The sequence below is a fragment of the Bos grunniens genome, chromosome 22 (genome assembly GCF_055505025.1).
Source record: "Bos grunniens cultivar Pamir isolate PY7600 chromosome 22, Bosgru_T2T1.0, whole genome shotgun sequence".
NCBI classification, from domain to species: domain Eukaryota; kingdom Metazoa; phylum Chordata; class Mammalia; order Artiodactyla; family Bovidae; genus Bos; species Bos grunniens.
This window is the reverse complement of record NC_141186.1, coordinates 7,308,721-7,326,505: the sequence shown is the minus strand read 5'-3', so window position 1 is coordinate 7,326,505 and position 17,785 is coordinate 7,308,721. Positions and strand designations below refer to the sequence as shown.

Genomic DNA, 17,785 nt, shown 5'->3' with positions numbered 1-17,785 from the left:
TCCGCCCGCCGCGCTCTGGCTGGCTTTGTGCGGACAGCCTGGCCGGGCCCCGCCCCGCCTTCCGACCTGTCGCTGACAGCTGGGGAGAAGAGAGACTGGGACCCCTGCCCCGGGACCTTCAGGGACCCGCCCTCCCCAGAACCTGTCTCCACCCCTGGGTGTGTGTGGGGGTGGCCCTGACACCCTCCTCTGGGAAGGACAATGCGATAACCCATTGGACAGAGCTCGTGGCTTGGGCTTTACGTCGAAAATAAGGACGGTTTTTCTTTCATAACAAAAATTGGTAGCAGGAGGCTCTTCGCCAGAGTTCTGTTGCATATAGCATGCCATCAATATTTAATAGCAAGCTCTTTGTGTAATTGACAGAAGCTAGAAAGGAGAGCTGGTAGTTGTGATAAATGTTCTTATTTGAGTCAGCTTTTATAGGTACAATGGGCTCGTGTTGCAGCTGCCTATTTCACTGACACCTATAGGGCAGTAAACAGCTTTCTCGTTCAGCCCCTTTGGCCAGATGGGTGTAATAAGGAGAAATGGTCTAATGTGTCGAGTGTCCTGATTGTTCTATATCCCCTCTGCTCTCCGGGAGTTAGGTATTTGTTTCTTGACTGAGTCTGCGGGTGGACGTGGAGAACAATTCACAGGTTCACATTTTTGCAGGCTTAGCTCCAAAGTCATTTAGAGGAGAGATTTCTTTCATACTCTTGCGATGTGAAAATTTTAAGTTTGGCTCATAAGATGACGGTTAAATTTTAAAACTTTGGTATTGATGCCTCAAGACTTTTTATGTGCATTTAAAAACAGGAAAGGAAACAAAATTCAAATCTCTTTGTCAGGGTCTGCTTTTAGTGGGAATGTTTAAATAAAAACAAATCATTTTTCATGAACTGCTGCCAGTCTGCAGTGTGATTCTTGACGTTAATTGAAGTTAATGAAGCTATTTGAAAAATTAGTGTTACTTTTGTTTTTAATGTGATTGAAAGTATCTACTGCGGATTCACCTGGGTTCCCTCATGACCCTATCACATACTAGTCCTATGATCTGAAGCAGGTTCTTTGATTTCTATGACCCTTAGTTTCTTCTTTCTTAAAATTGACATTATAGAAATAATACCTACTTATTATTATGGGGACAACTGAGTGAGGTAATGTTTGTGAACTGAAAACAGCACAGTGACTGTTTGTGAATCTCTTTTAAGTGGATTAGAAAATATTTTTATTTTAAAAATTGAGTTAGTATCTACATAAATGGTAATATAGGCCAGAGACAGAATCCAAAAGCAAAAAAAAGAAAAAATCCAGAAAATGTTTTCGATCTACTAGCTTAAACAAATTTCTATTAAGTGCTTAAACTAAAATGTACCTCACACAGCTTGACCTCATTAAGGTGGGTTGTATTTTTATTTTTTTTGGTTTTATTTTTAAATACTCTCAAGACTTCTTTTCAGATGCTGCCGCTGTTAAGATAAGATCCTGATTTTTGTTTTTATTTTAGAAGTTCTTCTCAGCTAATCCTTAGTGCATTAGATGTTACTTACATGGTTCTGTTTCTAGTGAAACAAAAGTGACAGCTTTGTTCATTTCTTCATGTGTCTAATTTGCACTGAGGTTGCACCATGCTTTTTAAACCCTTTTTTAAACTTGTCTTTGGGTCAAAGACTGAATATACTTAGAGGCCCTAGACTTCCATCCCTCCAAACTTAGAATAGATTGTTCTATATCTTCTTTGCTGTAAAATAGATTCCTTTTATATGATCTTTTCCAGCTCCACCTGATACCAAGTTATACAAGTTTATAATTAAAAAAAATTTTTTGGGGGGGTACTATTTCTACTGGGATTTCATCAAAGTCCTTTTCAGCTTTGGGAAAAAGCTGACAACAGATTTTTATACTGATTACATAACCAGGTTTAATTTTCTGGAATACCTCTTAAAGATTTCGTAAGCACATTTCACCGTCGTGTATTATGACTGCCTTCAGTTTATGCTGGTGGAAGAGAAGAATGTATAAAGGGGGATTGTGGTTTTCTTTGTTATGAGTTTGGAGGTGCTAGGCAAAGGATGCTTAGCTCTAGTGTGTCTTTCATAATATGAATCATGGTGATCTCTGGAGTCCCATATTTAAAAAAACCAAATCTGAGACTAAAAAGATGTTACATTTCCAACTACTATGTAAAACGGAACAGTGATCAAACATTATATATCCCGAACACAAATGGCTGTTTAGCTTTACCTTGCTCTGCAGCCTCCCCTTCCCACTGCCTGGGGTGGAAGGACTCAAAACTGGCAGTATTTGCCTGTGTGTGAGCCATCCTCAACACCTTTCCTTTTCTTTCTTATTTTAAAACTTTTTATTGGAGTATAGTTGCTTTACATTGTTGTTAGTTTCTGTTGTACAGCAAAGTGAACCAGCTGTACATATACCCCTCTGTCTTTTAGATTTCCTTCCCATTTAGGTCACCGCAGACCATTGAGTAGAGTTCCCTGGGCTATACAGTAGGTTCCCATTAGTTATATAATTTGTATATATGTGTATGTACAAATGTATATATGTATGTGTAATTTGTAGTATGTGTATGTCAGTCCCAATCTCCCAGCTCATTGCAGCCTCCCCTCCCCACCTTGGTATCCATTGGTTTGTTCTCTACATCTGTGTCGATTTCTGCTTTGCAGATAAATTCATCTGTATCATTTCTAGATTACACATATAAGCAGTATTACATGTTTTTTTCTCTTTCTGACTTCACTTTGTATGAGTCTCTAGGCTTATCCATGTCTCTGCAGATGACGCTATTTCACTCCTTTTAATGGCTGAGTAGTAGTTCATCAGGGGCTTCCCCGATGGCTCAGATGGTAAAGAGCCTGCCTGCAGTGTGGGAGACGTGGGTTCAATCCCTGGGTTGGGAAGATCTCCTAGAGAAGGAAATGGCAGCCGATTCCAGTATTCTTGCTTGGAAAATCCCATGGACGGAGGAGCTGGGCAGGCTATAGTCCAATTCAGTTGCTCAGTAGTGTCCGACTCTTTGCGACCCCATGAACCGCAGCACGCCAGGCCTCCCTGTCCATAACCAACTCCCGGAGTTCACCCAAACCCATGTCCATCAAGTGGGTGATGCCATCCAACCATCTCATCCTCTGTCATCCCCTTCTCCTCCCACATTCAATCTTTCCCAGCATCAGGGTCTTTTCCAGTGAGTCAGCTCTTTGCATCAGATGGCCAAAGTACTGGAGTTTCAGCCTCAACATCAGTCCTTCCAATGAACACCCAGGACTGATCTCCTTTAGGAAGGACTGGTTGGATCTCCTTGCAATCCAAGGGACTCTCAAGAGTCTTCTCCAACACCACAGTTCAAAAGCATCAATTCTTCGGCGCTCAGCTTTCTTTATAGTCCAACTCTCACAACTATAGATGACCACTGGAAAAACCATAGCCTTGACTAGACAGACCTTTGTTGGCAAAGTAATGTCTCTGCTTTTGAACATGCTATCTAGGTTGGTCATTCCTTTCCTTCCAAGGAGTAAGTGTCTTTTAATTTCATGGCTGCAATCACTGTCTGCAGTGATTTTGGAGCCCAGAAAAATAAAGTCAGCCACTGTTTCCACTGTTGCCCCATCTATTTCCCATGAAGAGATGGGACCGGATGCCATGATCTTAGTTTTCTGAATATTGAGCTTAAAGCCAACTTTTTCACTCTCCTCTTTCACTTTCATCAAGAGGCTCTTTAGTTCTTCTTCACTTTCTGCCATAAGGGTGGTGTCATCTGCATATCTGAGGTTATTGATATTTCTCCTGGTAATCTTGATTCCAGCTTGTGCTTCCTCCAGCCCAGCATTTCTCATGATGTACTCTGCATATAAGTTAAATAAGGAGGGTGACAGTATACAGCCTTGGCATACTCCTTTTCCTGTTGGAACCAGTCTGTTGTTCCATGTCCATTTCTAACTGTTGTTTCCTGACCTGCATACTGGTTTCTCAAGAGGCAGGTCAGGTGGTCTGGTATTCCCATCTCTTTCAGAATTTTCCACAGTTTATTGTGATCCACACAGTCAAAGGCTTTGGCATAGTCAGTAAAGCAGAAATAGATGTTTTTCTGGAACTCTTTTGCTTTTTCCATGATCCAGCGGATGTTGGCAATTTGATCTCTGGTTCCTCTGCCTTTTCTAAAACCAGCTTGAACATCTGGAATTTTATGGTTCACGTATTGCTAAAGCCTGGCTTGGAGAATTTTGAGCATTACTTTACTAGTGTGTGAGATGAGTGCAATTGTGCAGTAGTTTGAGCATTCTTTGGTGTTGCTTTTCTTTGGGATGGGAATGAAAACTGACCTTTTCGAGTCCTGTGGCCACTGCTGAGTTTCCCATATTTGCTGACATATTGAGGGCAGCACTTTCACAGTGTCATCTTTCAGGATTTGAAATAGCTCAACTGGAATTCTATCACCTCCACTAGCTTTGTTTGTAGTGATGCTTTCTAAGGCCCACTTGACTTCCCATTCCAGGATGTCTGGCTCTAGGTGAGTGATCACACCATCGTGATTATCTGGGTCATGAAGATCTTTTTTGTACAGTTCTTCTGTGTATTCTTGCCACCTTTTCTTAATATCTTCTGCTTCTGTTAGGTCCATACCATTTCTGTCCTTTATCGAGCCCATGTTTGCATGAAATGTTCCCTTGGTATCTTAAAATTTCTTGAAGAGATCTCTAGTCTTTTCCATTCTGTTGTTTTCCTCTATTTCTTTGCATTGATCACTGAGGAAGGCTTTCTTATCTCTCCTTGGTATTCTTTGGAACTCTGCATTCAAATGGGTGTATCTTTCCTTTTCTCCTTTGGTTTTTGCTTCCTGTCTTTTCACAGCTATTTGTATAGTCCACGGGGTCACAAAGAGTCGGACACGACTGAGTGACTTCACTTGACTGGCATTTCGCTGTATACGTGTACCGCATCTTCTTTAACCGTTGCTCTGTTGATAGACATTTAGGTTGCTTCCGTGTCCTGGCTGTTGTAAATAGTGCTGCAGTGAACACTAGAATGCATGTATCATTTTGAATTATGTTTTTTCTGATACAGGCCCAGGAGTCTGTTGGGATTCTGGGTCATATCTCAGAGCATTTACATACAAATCTTAGTTTGCCTCCTCTGCCCCTGTTCCTCCCGACTTCCCCAAATTTGGGATGTAGATGTTAATGTTGATTTGTAGATAAGATGCTGAATTTTAGAGAGCTGTTCAGTGAGTTTTCCAAGGCCACACAGGTGTAAAGACCCTGCCCTCTAATGTTTGTGAGGATTTTGGACTTTTGATAGAAATTCCTTCAAGGGAGAAAGTGCCACCTACTCTTCCTACCACATAACTTTTTAAAAAGGCTATCTTTAAGTGAAAATACTAATAATTATTTTAAAGTAAAATCAAAATATTTGTTGGATTCTGGGATGTGGCGTCTGTTGTCATGGTGTTTGTGCTGAAGAAGTCATTTTCTTGTGTCTGAGCCCTGGTGAAACCTGGGAACACTCTGGCGTTAGCATTCAGTCATTCTTGCTTGAAGGATTTTGAGAGTGAACTTGTTTGTTCTTGATATTAAAAGGCAGAACTTCTTGTGCGTGTGTTTTTAGTGGGATTTAGCTTACAAACGGTCCTTTTAAGAACTTTTTTCCTCTTTACCCTTACTATTTAATCAAACTTTACTACAGTGATTGTAGTTATATGAATTTTAATAGCCGCTGTTGAGGGCACTTTCTCCATACCTTGGGTTACTTAACCATGTTTTGATAAGACTACCTAAGGAAAATAACAACAGCAACAAATTTATAGGCAGTTACATGTACCAGGCACATTAGGATTGTTGACATACCGAGATTATCCCCGTAAAGATCAGGAAAGAAAGAGCTGTTAGGTAAATTGCCCTGAGGTTACATAGCCAGAAAGGGGCAATGTCAGGATTCTGAATTGTGCAGCCTGGCTCCAGAGCCAGTATTCTTAATCTATACCTGGCAGTCTCTCTCTAAGAAAAGAGAGCTTTCTTTGTAGGAAAAGTAAAAGATGTTGAGCAGTTATTAAGGACTTTTCTTTGGTTCTCCTGATGTAATCTGCCTCATTTGCAAAACATCTCATTGATAAAGATTAATTGAATTAATTGTCTGGAGATACATACGTAGCCTTGGACGCTAGCACGGTTCCTGGCTGATAGATGAGACATTAGTATCACTTCCTGTTCTGAGGCCATTGTGAATTAATGAAAGCTGGTTGGCTGGCCCATGTAAGCCTCACCTTTCTCATCTGTAAATTAAGAGACCTGGACTTAGTGATCTCTGAAGTACCTCCTCTGACATTCTATAATTATTTCTGATTGTAAAGCTTGTGAGTTGTATATTTTTGAAGAAATATTTTGAAAACATGCTGTAACTGGGTTTAAACTAATAAAGTATTTCTTTGTATATGTGGACGGTTTGATTCCGCTCAGGGAAGAAATCTGGAGTCTGCATTTTTTACCCCTGCTAGTTCAGGATAGTGTGCAGCAAAAAAAAGTCTCACGAAATACTGAGCATCATCGGGAATAAAATTCATTTCTTTTATGTTTGAATTATTGCAAGTAGGAGACCTCAAGATACACATTGGACTAGAGATCTTTTCAGGGAAGTAATTTGTCAAAGAAGTGAGTGGTTTTCTGTATAAGGACTGACTCTGAAAAGAATGAAATTGTTCAGTTAGAAACTGAGAGAAACTGAGATTAAAGATCCCCAAAGTTGTATGAGTTGTGAGAAACAGATGTTTACCATGTGGCGCTGTTTTCAGGATGATTCTTACAGGAGTGTGATGGAAGGAATAGCGCTGTCACAGCTGTGCTGCTGGACTGGTAATTTTCAAAGGATTAACAAACTATTGCCTACTATTTGTTACTGTTGCTGTAAAATATACCAAATATAAGGTGTTTTGAGAGTCCAGTGGCATATTGGTATTTTACGATGGTCAGCAAGCTATCAAGGCCACATAGTAAATAGTTTAGGCTCTGTGAGCCATATGGTCTCCATTGTAACTATTCAGCTCTGCCCTTGTAGCCCCCAGACAGCCATAGAGAATACATTCGTGGATGGGGGTGGCAGTATTTAGTAAAATTTGATTTACAGAAAGAGGCAGCAGACCAGATGTGGCCTTTGGGCAGAAGTTTGTAGCCCCCTCTTTTTAGAATGTTGCTGCTGCTGCTGTGTCGCTTCAGTCGTGTCCGACTCTGTGCGACCCCATAGATGGCAGCCCACCAGGCTCCTCCGTCCCTGGGATTCTCCAGGCAAGAACACTGGAGTGGGTTGCCATTTCCTTCTCCAATGCATGAAAGTGAAAAGGGAAAGTGAAGTCGCGCAGTCGTGTCTGACTCTTCGTGACCCCATGGACTGCAGCCTACCAGGCTCCTCCATCCATGGGATTAGAATGTTAGGGGCGTCAGTTTTATCAATAAATGCCAGGTGCCAGTAAATAGAGCTTTCTAGTTACCAAATAATGTTTGGCCCCTAATAGGTGCTCAGTAAATAACTGTTGGATGAATGTTGACCATCTTTTGCTTAAAGGTTCATTGTTATACCAGCTAAAGGTATAGTCTGAACACAGGTTTAAGAATTGTCAAGAGAAGCTCATCTATTTCCTTCTAGAGCTACTGTCAAAAACAGAAAACAGAGCTGGGTGAAGTACACATGTCAGGCGATAAGACATGAAGGAAGATCAACAAAAACCCTTTGAAAATGCAGAACAGAAGCTTTGAGTTAGGAAAAAGGAAAGACCCAAGTTGAGCATGGGACTGTGGTAGTACTGAGTGAGTGACCAAGGAACTTCCTGGTGGTCCAGAGGTTAAGACTGTGCTCCAGTGCAGGGGGCATGGGTTCAGTCCCTAGTTGGGGAACTATATCCAACATGCTTTGTGGGGAGGCCAAAAAGAAAAAAAAAGTGACCATGGGCTAACCTTTTGGGGTCCTTATTTTGTTTGTAAAGTAAGGGCAGTGGCTGTTAGAAAAACCTCACAGGTACCCTCTTTATTCATTAGTTCATCAAGCATTTATTAGAGTGTGCTGTGCACAAAATGCTCTGCTGGGTCGTCTGGAGAAAACAAGGCTCGCTAGGACTTGGTCCCTGCCCTCCAGGAGCTTATAACTCCAGTGGGGAAAGACTCACAGCGTATAGTAAAAAGTCATATGTGTCAGTCTGAAGTAATTGCTAAACAGATTACGTAAGCTTTTTATGGAAAAGGTGGTATCTGTGTAAACTTCTGCGAGTCGGGTGGGGAGGGGAGCGCTGCAGGATGGAGGGGACGTGTGGCTGTAGCTGAAGGCCTGGTGAGAGGGTCCCGAGCTGCTCAGGTGTGGGGCCCTCACCCAGAGGCCCCGGTGTCGGAGTCAGCCCTCCCGCCGTCTGTGGGCTTGTGGGCGCGGCGTGCAGCCTCCTGGCCTTTCAGGGAAGAGTCTTTCGTATTTCCTGGGATTCAGAGAACCAAAATGATGTGTAGCACACCTTCTGCTTATTTTAGATGATAGAAGTGATACATGTTTCTTGCCAGAGAAAAAATACTTATGAGTTAGAAAAATGACCATAACAAGTGATCTCACCACCTGAAGGTAATCAGTCTTCATTTTCTCTATGTATATGTTTGTTTTTTTTAACAAAATAGGCTCATACCTCGTATTTTGAAATCAGATTATTTTTATCTTTATGTATCAGAAGGTTTTTTTTTTGGTATGGTAATGGATATGGATTTCCCTTTTAGTGACTGAATAATGCATATGGTTCTCTCATAAAATTATACTTGATGGGTAAACAGATTATTCTTGTTACACCCCATTTTCCACTTACCAGGTATTATCTTTGGGATAAATTCCCACAGGTTGAGTTGCTAGGTCTAAAGAATATATCTTCAAACTCTTCTTAAATATTATTAAACAGTAGTCTCAGAAAGTTGTCCTGCTCTACATGTCCCACCATGAGTGTGAAAGTACTTGTTTGTCTAACATCATTGGTCACACGAGGGACTGTTCATGTCAATCTTTGCCTGTCTGGTAGGGAGGTTAAAAACTGGCATATTAATTTAAAGGCAGTTTAATTGTAGAATATATACTATGCTTGTTCATTAGGAACTGTTGCATTAGGGTGACCTTGACCCTCTGGAGCCTAGGAACTGTTAGTAACCATTGGGATCGGTATTTATTGGCCTTGGTGAATGTTTATTGAATTACACTCAATGTTGTTCAGTTCAGGCCTAGTGAGAGAAATGATAAAGGGTAGGTTTTGCTTTTACTGTCCCGTAGATGGCTGAATGACATTCAGAGGTAGGGCTAGGACCCACTGACGGGTGTGTGTTGTGCCTGTTACTCGAGTCTTCTGCTGGGTGCTTTACTCTGTAGCATGTTCCCTGTCTTGTAGAAGAGGGCTTTGAACCCCAGGGTGCACAGCTGAGCTGGGATTCAGGGTTGGCTTTCCACCACACGCACTCCTTGACACACTGGAGGGAGGTAGTCTTGAAGCAGTGGCCGCAGATCCTGTGGCTGGTTAGTAGCTTCTTCCTGCCTTTGCCGGCTGAGGCAAGGGAGAGAGATGCTCTTTGTGGTACAAAGAGCAGACCAACCCCCAACCCTGCTTGGGTCATCCAGATAACTTACGGAAAGCCATGCGAAACGTCCAAGCCCAGTAGTTCTGGTGGTGACTGCGCATGGCTCTTGTCACCAGAGCTTTCAGATAAAATAGGATGCTTTACTTTTCATTTGTTTTTAATAAGAATGTATTTTTGGCTGTGCTGAGTCTCTGTTGCTGCACATGGGCTTCTCGTCAAGGCGTCTTCTCTTGTGGACCCCAGCTCTAGGCTTAGTAGCTGTGGTGGTGGGCTTAGTTGCTCCGCAGCGTGTGGAGTCTTCCCGGACCAGGGGTTGAACCCATGCTCCTTGCATTGGCAGACGGATTTTTAACCACTGGACCACTGGGAAAGCCCAGTAATTCACTTTACATCACGCAAAGCCAAATCAGAGGTGTTCATTTTACAATGTTGGTATCTTACTCGGATACAGAAGGAATATGGCAGGCTAGAATTCTGTTATGGTTAGTGTCATGATGCGGTGGACCGTAAAGTTTCCAACAGACGTGTGTGGCAGTGTGAACCAAAGCTCTGTGCAGAAAGCAGGTGCCAGAGACACACACCTCTGCCCAGCAGGGAGTGTGCTGTGCTTCAGCCTTCCGCGGCAGCAGGAGAGGAAGCTGGGAGGAGAGGGAGGCAGAGCACCGCTTACGTTTCCCTTGTCATCCCTGTCTGTCTTGAGCTGAGGGGAGAATGCTAGAATCTGCTCCCTAACAGTGACAGAGATAATAGCGTGGAGGAGCATTGCTGGATTTTAAATCCTGACCCTTCCTCAGCAAGTTGCTTAATCTTTCAGATTATACTGTTCACCTTTGAGGATTATTGTAAGGATTATATGATATTGTTTGTAAAACGCTTCAAACATTGGCATACATGGGAAGTGTTCAAGGTGTGACTAACCTAGTACAGTGTGTACTTAGTGTTTCAACCGCTCAGTTTCACAATTCATGCTTTTGTTTTCTTTTTAAAACACCAGTGTCTAGGAAAAACCCCAGTGCATCATATCACTGATCAAGAAGGTATGGATTGTAATAGTCCTAGAACTTTAAATCTGTCACTTTAAAGATTGAGATTGTCTGGTTTTATACCCCACCCTACCTCCATTTAGGGGCTTCCCTGGTGGGTCAGACGGTAAAGCGTCTGCCCACAATGCGGACAACCTGGGTTCGATCCCTGGGGTGGGAAGATCCCCTGGAGAAGGAAATGGCAACCCACTCCAGTACTCTTGCCTGGAAAATCCCATGGACAGAGGAGCCTAGAAGGCTACAGTCCATGGGGTTGCCAAAGAGTCGGACATGACTGAGCGACTTCACTTTCGCTTTTCACTTTGATGCATTGGAGAAGGAAATGGCAACCCACTCCAGTGTCCTTGCCTGGAGAATCCCAGGGATGGGGAGCCTGGTGGGCTGCTGTCTATGGGGTCAAACAGTCAGACACGACTGAAGCGACTTGGCAGCAGCAGCTGGTAGCTCAGACGGTAAAGCGTCTGCCCACAATGTGGAAGATCTGGGTTCGATCCCTGGGTTGGGAAGATCCCCTGGAGAAGGAAATGGCAACCCACTCCAGTACTCTTGCCTGGAAAATTCTGTGGATGGAGGAGCCTGATAGGCTACAGTCCATGGGATTGCAAAGAGTCAGATACGACTGAACAACTTCACTTCACTACCTCCATTTAGAAGACAAGGGAGCAAATGGAAGTTATCTGACTTGTCCTGGTTCATACAACTAATGGTGACAAGGTTATAGTTAACTAGAAGTCCCATCTTCTAGATCTTTATGTTTTTAATTCATTCATCAAAATATTATAAAGTTGATGGGCATTACATCCTGGTGTTAAACTAGAGATCTGTTGAGATAAAACAACATCATAAGCACATGTTTATGTTGATGCTGTTTTGGTTACCTTATGTGGAGTTGTTTTTCCTAATTTGGTGTTCAGATTTGAGCTTCGAAGTGAGAACTGATGACTGTTGGTGGTTTATGGTAAAACTGAAGTTCTTTTAAGTGCTTGGATCCTGTACTTGGCTCACAGAGAGTGATTTACTTGAATAGGTTCAGATGAATAATTTGAAATACAGGCTTATTTGCTGTGGAGAATTTCACTGTAATTGGATTAACAAATTCCTCCTTTTGGTCCATCCGCCAGGACAGGATTTGGCCTATAGACTCTTGTTCTGTGGCTAGCAAGCTAAGAATGGGTTTGTTTTTTATGTTTTTGAAGAGTTGGGGAGGCAGAACCCAAAGATAAATATGTGACAGAGACCTTATGTGACCTGCAAGAGCTGAAGTATTGCTGTCTAGTCCCTTCCAGAAAAAGTTGCCCAGTGCCTGGATGAGGACATGAAAATAACTTCATTATGATATAGTTTGATCTAAAGAAATGTTCAGTTCAGTTGCTCAGTTGTGTCGGACTCTGTGACCCCATGGACTGCAGCACGCCAGGCCTCCTGTCCATCACCAACTCCCAGAGTGCACTCAAACTCACGTCCATTGAGTCGGTGATGCCATCCAGCCATCTCATCCTCTGTCGTCCCCTTCTCTTCCTGCCTTCAGTTTGGCCCAGCGTCAGGATCTTTTCCCGGGAGTCCGTTCTTCGCATCAGGTGGCCCAAGTATGTTAGGGGTTTTAAATTTTTATTTTATATTTGGGGTGTAGTTGATTGACAGGGTTGTGTTAGTTTCAGGTGTGCAGCAGAGTGAGTCGGCTATGCACGTACATGTGTGTGTTGTTTTTCAAATTCTTTTACCATTTAGGTTATTACAGAATATTGAACAGAGGCCCCTGTGCTATACACTAGGTCCCTGTTGGTTATCTATTTATTTGTTTCTATTTTAAAAATTTTATTTGGGTATAATTGATTTATAATGTGTTAATTTTTCAGTTTCAGTTCAGTCATTCAGTCATGTCCAACTCTTTGCAACCCCGTGGACTGCAGCATGCCAGGCTTCTCTCTCCATCACCAACTCCTGGAGCTTACTCAAACTCATGTCCATCGGGTTGGTGATGCCATCCAACCATCTGATCCTCTGTCGTCCCCTTCTCCCACCTTCAATCTTTCCCAGCATCAGGGTCTTTTTCAATGAGTCAGTTCTTTACATCAGGTGGCCAAAGTTTTGGAGGTTCAGTTTCAGCGTTAGTCCTTCCAATGAATACCCAGGACTGCTCTCCTTCAGGATGGACTGGCTGGATCTCCTTGCAGTCCAAGGGACTCTCAAGAGTCTTCTCCAACAACACAGTTCAAAAGCTTCAATTCTTTAGCGCTCAGCTTTCTTTATAGTCCAACTCTCACATCCATCCATGACCACTGGAAAAACCATAGCCTTGACTAGACGGACCTTTGTTAGCAAAGTAATGTCTCTGCTTTTTAATATGCTCTGTAGGTAGGTCATAGCTTTTCTCCCAAGGAGCAAACGTTTTTAATTTCACGGTTACAGTCACCATCTGCAGTGATTTTGGAGCTCAAGAAAATAAAGTCTGTCACTGTTTCCACTGTTTTCCCGTCTATTCGCCATGAAGTGATGGGACTGGATGCCATGATCTTAGTTTTCTGAATGTTGAGCTTTAAGCCAACTTCTTCACTCTCCACTTTCACTTTCATCAAAAGGCTCTTTAGTTCTTCTTCGCTTTCTGCCATAAGGGTGGTATCATTTGCATATCTGAGGTTACTGATATTTCTCCCAGCAATCTTGATTCTAGCTTGTGCTTCATCCAGCCCAGTGTTTCTCATTGTATACTCTGCATATAAGTTAAATCAGCGGGGTGACAGTATACAGCCTTGGTGTACTCCTTTCCTGATTTGGAGCCAGTCTGTTGTTCCATGTCCACTTCTAACTGGTGCCTCTTGACCTGCACGCAGGAGGCAGGTCAGGTGTTAATCTCTGCTGTACAGCAAAGTGAACCAGCTATACATGCACAGCTGTCCGTATATGCTGTTGGCTTTCCTTCTCCTTTAGTCGCCACGTAGCACTGAGTAGAGTCCCCTGGGCTGCACGGTGGGTTTCTCATTAGCTCCCTGTTCAGTACACAGCAGTGTACGTGTGTCCATCCCTGTTTCCCATTCACCCCACCCTTGCTTCCCCCTCGGTGTCCCTGTGTTTGTTCTCTATGTCTGTCTCTATTTCTGTTTTGCAAATAGGTTCATCTGTACCATTTTTCTGGATTCCACATATATGTTAATGTGATATTTATTTTTCTGACTTCACTCTGTATGAGCGTCTCTAGGTCCATCCATGTCTCTGCAAATGGCACAATTTCATTTCTTTCTGTAGCTGAGTAATATTCCATTGTATGTATGTACCACATCTTCTTTACCCATTTCTCTGTTGATGAATATTTAGGTTGCTTCCATATCCTGGCTATTGTAAAGTGAGCTGTAGTGAGCATTGGAGAGCATGTTTCTTTTTGAGTTATGGTTTTCTCCAGGTATATGCTCAGGAATGAGATGATTGGATCATGGAGTAGTTAACGTTTTTAGTGTTTTAAGGAATGTCACTGTTCTTCCTACGGGCTGTATCAGTATGCATTCCTACCAGCAGTGTAAGAGAGTTCCTTTACTCCACACTCTCTCTAGCATTTATTTAGTTTTTAATTTTTAAAAGTAGTAATGTATTTATTTTGACTCTTCTGGGTCTTCATTGCTGTACACTGGCGTTCTCTAGTCGTGGCGAGCGGGGAGCTCCTCTGTAGCTGCCTTGTACCGACTCCGCATCGTGGTGGCGCTTCTTGTTGCGGAGCGTGGGCTTTATGGCGTGTGGGCTTCAGCAGTCGTGGCACGCGGGTTCCAGGGCGTGGGCTCAGTGGTGGTGGTGCACAGGCTCAGTTGCCCTGTAGCACGTGGGATCTTAGTTCCCTGACCACGAATCAGATCTGTCCCCTGCATTGGCGGGCAGCTTCCTAACCACTGGATCTCCAGGGAAGTCCCTCCATCATTTACTTTTTTAGATTGTTTTGATGATGGCCATTTTGACTGGTATGAGGTGTTACCTCATTGTAGTTTTGATTTGAATTTCTCTTAATAATTAGTGATGTTGAGCATCTTTTCACGTGTTTGGCCATCTGTATGTCTTTTTTGGAGAAATGTCTGTTAGGTATTCTGCCCATTTTTTCGTTGACTTTGTTTTTTGGTCTGGATTAGCTGTTTGTGTCTTGTGTGTGTGTATACACACGTATACGTATGTATATAAATATGTATATATATTAACATGTATTTGTTTATTTGGCTGCACTGGATCTTAATGGCATCTTTGATCTTCACTGGGGATTTGGGATCTTTAGTTATGACACGTGGAGTCTAGTTCCCTGACCAGGAATCGAACCCGGGTCCCCTGCATTGGTGATGTGGAGTCTTAGTCACTGGGCCACCAGGGAAGTTCTGAGCTGTTTGTATATTTGGAGATTAATCTTTTGCCAGTTGCTTGGTTTGTAAATATTTTCTGCCATTCTGAGAGTTGTCTTTTCATCTTATTTATGGTTTCCTTTGCTGTGCAAACACTTTTAAGTTTAATTTGGTCCCACTTGTTTATCTTTGTTTTTATTTTCATTACTCTAGGAGGTGGGTTGAAAAAGATCTTGTTGGAGTTTGTTCTGCCCATATTTTCTTTTTAGAGTTTTATAGTGTCTGACCTTATATTTAGGTCTTTATCCATTTTGGGTTTATTTTTGTGTATGGTGTTAGGGAGTGTTCTGATTCCAGTCTTTTACATGTAGCTGTCCAGTGGTCCCAGCACCACTTACTGAAGAGACTGTCTTTCCTCCATTGTGTATTCTTGCCTCCTTTGTCATAGATGAGATGCCTGCAGGTGCATGGGTTCATTTCTGGATTCATCAATCTGTATTTCTGGTTTTGTGTCAGACCATTCTGTTTTGATTACTGAAGCTTTGTAGTTTAGTCTGAAGTCAGGGAGCCTGATTTCTCCAGCTTTGTTTTTCTTTCTCAGGATTGCTTTGGCTATTTGAGGTCTTTTGTACTTTTATACAAATTTAAAATATTTTTGTTCTAATTCTGTGAAAAATACCATTGGTAATAGGGATTGCATTGAGTTTGTAGGTTGCTTTGGGCTTTCCTGCTGGCTCAGTGGTAAAGAATTTGCCTGCATTGTGGGAGACCTGAGTTCGATCGCCAGGTTGGGAAGATCCCCTGGAGAAGGGGATGGCTACTCAGTTCAGTATTCTTGCCTGAAGAATTCCATGCACAGAGGAGCCTGGTGGGCTATAGTACATGGGGTTGCAAAGAGTCAGACACGACTGAGCGACTAACACTTTCACTTTTTGGGTAGTACAGACATATTCACCATGTTGATTGTTTCAATCCAAGAACATTGATACATCTCTCCATCCGTTTGTGTTGTCTTTGATTTCTTTCATCACTACCTTGCGGTTTTCTGAGTACAGCTCTTCTGCCTCCCTAGGTAGGTTTATTCCTAGTTATTTTGTTCTTTTTGTTGCAGTGGTAAATGGGATAGTTTCCTTAATTTCTCTTTCTGATCTTTCATTGTTAGTGTATAGGAATGCAAGAGATTTCTGTGCATTAATTTTGTATCCTGCAGCTTTGCTAAATTCCTTGACTAGCACCAGTAGTTCTCTGGCAGTATCTTGAGGGTTTTCTGTGTATAGTCTAATCTGCGAACAGTGACAGTTTTACCACTACTTTCCCAATTTGCATTGCTTTCATTTGTTTGACTGCCGTGGCTGAGACTTCCAAAACTATGTTGAATAGAATTGGAGAGAGAGGACATCATTGTCTTATTCCTGATCTTAAAGGAAGTGCTTTCAGCTTTTCACCATTGAGTATCATGTTAGCTATAGGTTTGTTGTCAGTCAGATCAGTTTAGTCGCTCAGTCGTGTCTGACTCTTTGCGACCCTGTGAATTGCAGCACGCCAGGCCTCCCTGTCCATCACCAACTCCCGGAGTTCACTCAGACTCATGTCCATCAAGTCAGCGATGCCATCCAGCCATCTCATCCTCTGTCGTCCCCTTCTCCTCCTGCCCCCAATCCCTCCCAGCATCAGGGTATTTTCCAGTGAGTCAACTCTTCGCATGAGGTGGCCAAAGTACTGGAGTTTCAGCTTTAGCATCATTCCTTCCAAAGAAATCCCAGGGCTGATCTCCTTCAGAATGGACTGGTTGGATCTCCTTGCAGTCCAAGGGACTCTCAACAGTCTTCTCCAACACCACAGTTCAAAAGCATCAATTCTTCGGTGCTCAGCCTTCTTCACAGTCCAACTCTCACATCCATACATGACCACTGGAAAAACCATAGCCTTGACTAGACGGACCTTTGTTGGCAAAGTAATGTCTTTGCTTTTGAATATGCTATCTAGGTTGGTCATAACTTTCCTTCCAAGGAGTAAGCGTCTTTTAATTTCATGGCTGCAGTCACCATCTGCAGTGATTTTGGAGCCCAAAAAAATAAAGTCTGACACTGTTTGCCCATCTATTTGCCATGAAGTGATGGGACCGGATGCCATGATCTTCATTTTCTGAGTGTTGAGCTTTAAGCCAACTTTTTCACTCTCCTCTTTCACTTTCATCAAGAGGCTTTTGAGTTCCTCTTCACTTTTTGCCATAAGGGTGGTGTCATCAGCATATCTGAGGTTATTGATATTTCTCCTGGCAATCTTGATTCCAGCTTGTGTTTCTTCCAGTCCAGCGTTTCTCATGATGTACTCTGCATATAAGTTAAATAAGCAGGGTGACAATATACAGCCTTGTTTGTTGTAGATGGCTTTTATTATGCTGAGGTATATTCCCTCTATGCCTACTTTCTGGAGGTTTTTTTTTTTTTTTAAATCATGAGTGAGTGCTGAATTTTGTCAGAAGCTTTTTTGTATCTATTGAGGTGATCATATGGTTTTTATTCAGTTTAATGATGTGGTATGGTGTATCATACTGATTTGTAGATATTGAAAGATCCTTGCATCTCTGGGTTATATCCCACTTGACTATGGTGTATGGTTTTATTTTTAATGCATTGTTTGATTTAGTTTGCTAGTATTTTGTTGAGGAATTTTGCGTCTGTGTTCATCAGTGATACTGGCCAGTAATTTTCTTTCCTTTGTGTTATCTTTGTTGGGTTTTGGTATCAGGGATGGTGGCCTCCTAGAATGAATTTGGGAGTGTTCCTTCCTTTGCAGTTTTTGAAAGAGTTTTAGGAGAGGTGTTCTCTATTCTTTAAATGCTTGATAGAAT

General features: G+C 42.4%; 1 protein-coding gene across 3 annotated transcripts in view; it reads left to right on the top strand.

Annotated features, from left to right (window-relative positions):
• DYNC1LI1 (dynein cytoplasmic 1 light intermediate chain 1) overlaps positions 1-17,785 on the top strand; it is a 54,629-nt gene that overhangs the window by 509 nt on the left and 36,335 nt on the right. The window lies entirely within an intron of this gene.